Raw genomic sequence first — 6,049 nt, 5'->3', positions numbered from 1 at the left:
CCAAATTGAAAGATGTTGAAAATCAATAGGTTTCTAACGTAGTGAAAAATGTATGCTCTCCCATAACTACATTACATATATTCTCTTTAAAGATGTTAGTTGTTTTTTATTTGTCAAGGGGTAAACATTAATATTGTTGTTTTATTGATTACCGTAAAGCTTTTGATTCCACTGATAGACTAATGCCTAATGACAGAAACTGCTTAAGTATAAAATTAATGGAAAATGTTTGAAAATTGTGCATAATATGACGATAAAGCAAAATCGTGTGTAAACTCAGGTAATAAGCTTTCCGAATTTTTTGTCAGTAATACTGGGTCGCGTCAAGGTGAAAATCTTTCACCTGTATTGTTCTCGTTATTTCTGAATGATCTTACACAGTTTATGGTCGACAAAAATGCTGGTTTATATACGCTTCCTGATGAAAAACCTATAAAATAACGAAGATTTAGAGGTGTTTTTAGACTCTTTCTGCTCCTTTATGTCGACGATACTGTCATTTTGGCGGAAAATGCTGATGAGCTCAGACTGCATTGAATGCAATGCTAGAATACTGCAATGATTGGAATTTAAAAGCAAACTCTGCTAAAACAAAGGTTGTGATATTTACTAGGGACAGGAATCGTCACCACTATTTTCTTTTATAATGAAAACTTAGAATAAGTACAAGATTTTTCTTATGTGGTTATTCAATTTGCAGATAATGTTAAACTTGCTCAATCTAAAAAACGTCTTGCCGACCAAGCCAAGAAAGCCACGTTCTCCTCGGCCAAAAATGCTAGAAAACTGTTACTTTTGTTGATTTACAAATCCACTTGTTTAGTATATACAATTATTTTTCCTATTTTTTGTTATGGCCCAAAAACTTGGGGTATAGAAAATCTAAAGATTATCGATCTTTTAGCTAAAATTTTGTAAAATAATACAAAATCTCAAGCAAAGTACCCCTAATTGTATGTTACATGGTGAACTCCAATATCTTTGCAAATAAAAAGTAGAATTATTAACTACTGATGTAAGCTGTTGAACAGTAAAGACGATAAGATTTATAATATTTTATATAGAATCTATTATATTTTTGTATGACTTTATATTCAGTAAATGTTAAATATAAAACTGAATTACCATGGCTATCTTTTGATAAGGATACTTTAGATAAACTTGATTTATCAAATTATTGGATAAACCAGTCTGTACCCAGTCCGCTTAATTTCAAGAATCCTGTTAACACTAGACTTAGAGATCAGTTCAAAGTTGGAATGGTAATGTTCAAACTTTAAGCAAATGTTTAAACTATCGTATATTTAAGTCAGACTTTGTATTTGAAGAGTATTATTAGTTACACTGCTTGTTGGTGACAGGATACGGGACATACGCTGTCGAGACAGCGTATATCCTGTATCCTGTCACCAACAAGCTGTGTAACGATTTTATCTTGCCGACTACCCTTTACTTACATGTTATAATCTAATATTTTGTAAATTAACAAAGCGGCAGCCATTTTTCTAAATCAAAATTAATATCTGAAATGTACTAGCAGGATATGGAATATATCCTGTCTCCACGTGACGTCTATTGACCAATAGAAATGCAAGAAACTTGTAGGAGGCACGATAATTTAACATACTGCCCTGGCAATATTCTTCAGCTTTGTTAAAATTTAGATGTATAAATCATAAGATGCCAAATGAGAAAGGTTGATTCTTTAATATAGATAGAAACTCACCAGTATGTACTTTATGTGATGCAAACCAATTGGGTGATGGATTTTACTGTATTTTTTTGTAAACAGTAGATGTAAATTTATTAAACCATATTATTATAGGTATCCTAATATATTGAAATTTGAAGAACTTATGAACAGTAGAAACAAAACACTTTTAAACTATTTGCATTGTTTCGAAAAGAAATAATTACAACCTGCAAATAGTTTTGATAATGTTCTGTCATTAATTTTCTTCTTTAGAAATTTGCTAATGATGCATAAATTTGTTTATCATTGGCCAAGTTGTGGCTGTTTAGAGGCTAATCATTTTCCCAGGGATCTGGACCTTTGCAAATCGCCTTGGTCCGGAATCCTGGAATGTGGGAGAAACAATTATGAGTACAACGAAATTTTACTCATTCTACTGAAAAAAAAACAAGGACATATATCAAACAGGGAATGCTATGTTCCAAAAACAAAGCCTCCGCAAAACGAAACCCACAGCACGCAGACGTGCACACTACAAACACATGAACATTACTTTGTATAATTTTCTGTGTTCCGGTTGTTACATGTTCACATTTTATATTACTTTGTATTCTTATGAACCATGACAGTACTAAATAAATATTGAAATCTTGAAAACCTAAGCTTTATCTAACGCTAAATACGATCAACTGACAACGCGAGCTACAAAGCTCTTGTGCAACATACTACGTATCAAATAATTGATACTTACCTGGGTTTGTTTGACCTCGGATCGATCCCCGACCTCCCGCACTCAAAGCGGACACCATCGAACTGATGAGGTGGTATTTACTAGTATCCAACGGGGACAAAAAAGAGGTTTAAATCTCAAATCTTTCATTCATTATGAACTGTTTGGTTTTATGTAGTGTTGATAAAATTGTTATCGATGTATTCTTACCTTTTCATGCAAATATATAACTATTGATTAACAGAAAGTTAGACTTTACAATATGAAATAAAGGAAGTCTGTCGTAACCAATAGCCTTTACTCTTAAGATGTTTTCTAGGCGTACGTTAAAAGGTAATAGTAACTGTAATAAAGGTAAAAGTAAAACATTTTGCAAATCGATGTTTTAACATAATTGATAATACATTTGTATTCGTAGAGACAGTACATGATTTTTAATAATTCCACAATGTTTATTTTAATACTATCTTTGTTGAAGATTGTTAAATACATTTTTATATAATTAACAACGATTTATTCTTATATTTATGATTATGTCTAATAAATTCTAGACATGTCATCGGCATATTAAAAGGGGAATTTCTATCATTTCTCATTAATTCATAAGCACAGCATCCTCTAATGCAATATTTAATCTTTGCCATCCTCTTTGAAACTTCTGTTCGTCAATATTTGTATTGGCACATCTACCGCACGACAACGAATTTTACTTTTAATGTCATTTATTATATCCATACAAAAAGTTATAAAATTACATTCTCCAGTTCATAAAATAAAAACAAAAGCAAATAGTTCTTCTTTTTATATATTTTTCCTCATTTGTATTTTCTATAAGAGACATTTACCTGTACTCGTTTCAAAGTCTTCGCCACCCTGTGAAACTAAGTAATACAATTTTCATGTACATTTGAAACATAACAGAGGTTAAAAGTAAGGTCTGGTGGACACTTTTAATTGGTTAAACTCACCAATGGCGTTTTGCCACTGACTGTTCAAGGTGATGTCCAGCTGTTTGTTTTGTTCTTGTTTTTTAATTGTTTGACCTTATCAATGATTTTTACATGCAATACAGCAGGCTTTGTTGTGATGCGGTTTTGTCTGTTTTTTTTTTTTGCTTCAGATCTTTGTATTTGTTCTTTGTATACATATATCGTGCCTCGCGTTAATTGCGTGTATCATGGATTCACCAGGACGTTCGACCTTTTACGAAATGTTGGAACTCCCCAGTAGAGCTATTGCCACCGACTTCCAATAAAATATGCGAATAGATCCTTTGGAAGTATAGAAAGCAGCCGAACAAAATATTAGCAGACTCGATTTAAAGACCCACCACAACATAGTGATCTAATTTTATCTCCCACATGAGCTTCGTGGAAGTCATTCTTATAATACTGGTATAATATATCTATATTGCATGATGACTGATGGACAATTTGGGCCCTTCTTGAATAAATGGGCTTTTACAACTTTATCTGCAAATTTATTCATTCAATTTCTTTTCAGTATAGGTTTATAGATAAATAACTAGTAGAAAAAGTGTGGTCTAAACTGTTATTTATTCTGTGGCGCGTCTTAAATGAGTCTGTTCATGAGAGGTAATGAAATTTTCGACAGCCTTCAAGCTCCTTTGCATCGGATTAAGCGGAACACTATTACCAATATTAAACATTTAATGGACTCTATGTTCCCAAAGAACCAGAAAATACAAGAGGGCCATAATGGCCCTATATTGCTCACCTGTTATCATTGCGCTTATGGACAAGAAGGTAAAAAAATCATAATCAAGATCAATCAAGACCAATCAAAAGAATCATGAGAAAATATAGTTGAATATAGGTACAGATATGTCAAAATACACCTAAAAATTGGAAGTATCCATCCATGTTGTACCACAGAAAAGTGGTCTCGGTTTTTCCCTACGGCCAATAATGAAAAAGTTACTAAATAAGCTATTTATAGTAACATAAAAGGGAAGTTATTAAAAAAAAGGTGAACATTTGTGTCAGGTTTCTTTGAAATCCTTTAAGGGGTTCAAGAGTTAAGAGAGGAAGGGAAATTGCTATACCAACAGACAGACAGACAGACGGACACCCATGCGATAACATTATACGTCCCTTAGGAATCAAGATCTTATAGTGATACAAGTTGTGTGCAAGTGTGGTTAAAATCAAATCATAAATGAAGCTGCTATTGTGCAGACAAGGTCAAAATAGCTAATTCTGGCCCTTTCAGGGGCCATAACTCTGGAACCTATTATGGGATCTGGCCGGTTGAACAAAGGAACCAAGATCTTATGGTGACACAGGTTTTGTGCAAGTTTGATTAAATTCAAATCATAAATGAAGCTGCTATTGTGCAGACAAGGTCAAAATAGCTAATTCTGGCCTTATCAGAGGCCATAACTCTATAACCCATAATGGAATCTGGCCAGTTCAAGAAAGGAACCAAGATCTTATGGTGATTCAAGTTTTGTGCAAGTTTGGTAAAAATCAAATCATAAATAAAGCTGCTATTGTGCAGACAATGTCAAAATAGCTAATGTTGGCCCTTTCAGGGGCCATAACTCTGGAACCCATAAAGGGATCTGGCCAGTTCAAAAAAGGAACCAAGATCTTATAGTGATACAAGTTGTGTGCAAGTTTGGTAAAAATCAAATCATAAATAAAGCTGCTATTGTGCAGACAAGGTCAAAATAGCTAATGTTGGCCCTTTCAGGGGCCATAACTCTGGAACCCATAAAGAGATCTGGCCAGTTCAAAAAAGGAACCAAGATCTTATAGTGATACAAGTTGTGTGCAAGTTTGGTAAAAATCAAATCGTAAATAAAGCTGCTATTGTGCAGACAAGGTCAAAATAGCTAATTTTGGCCCTTTCAGGGGCCATAACTCTGGAACCCATAATGGGATCTGGCCAGTTTAAGAAAGGAACCGAGATCTTATGGTGATACAAGTTGTTTGCAAATTTGGTTAAAATAAAATCATAAATGAAACCACTATCGTGCAGACACGAAATTGTGGACGGACGATGGACGACGGGCGATCACAAAAGCTCAACCTGTCACTATGTGACAGGTGAGCTAATAATGACACTGACTCCAAGGCGATGGTATACTGTATTTCTTTATTTGTTTTGTTGTAACCTTTCGTTTGAATTATATCAGAAGTTTAACATTCATAAAATGTACCATAGACCAACGTATTAGACCACTGCACCACAATGGAACTTTTCAAAATGAGACATTTAAATTTAATCGGAAAACAGTATCGTATTTTGAATAGGCTGACATTTTCTTTTGCAACTGTTGCGCTTTACAATTATTTTCAAAATATTTTTCAGACAGAAAAGTTGACATTCCAAAAGTCACCTAACACGAAAAATTCGAAATGCTGCAGGCTTAGTTTAATTGACCCGTTCAACATGCTACCGGTCAGGCTCACTAGCCTCAAGTTTAGCAGAACTCAAAATTTGCACATGTTACAATTATCAGAATACAATTTAGAGAATAAAATCTGTCAAAAGATCCTTTGGAAGCATAGAATGCAACCAAGCAGAATGATTACAGACTCGGTTTGACTGTGTCTGTACATGAAATGTGCAACACCTCTCACGCCCCTTAGCAACGGCTT

Source organism: Mercenaria mercenaria, chromosome 6, assembly GCF_021730395.1.
Source record: "Mercenaria mercenaria strain notata chromosome 6, MADL_Memer_1, whole genome shotgun sequence".
NCBI classification, from domain to species: Eukaryota; Metazoa; Mollusca; class Bivalvia; order Venerida; family Veneridae; genus Mercenaria; species Mercenaria mercenaria.
This window is presented reverse-complemented; position numbering follows the sequence as displayed.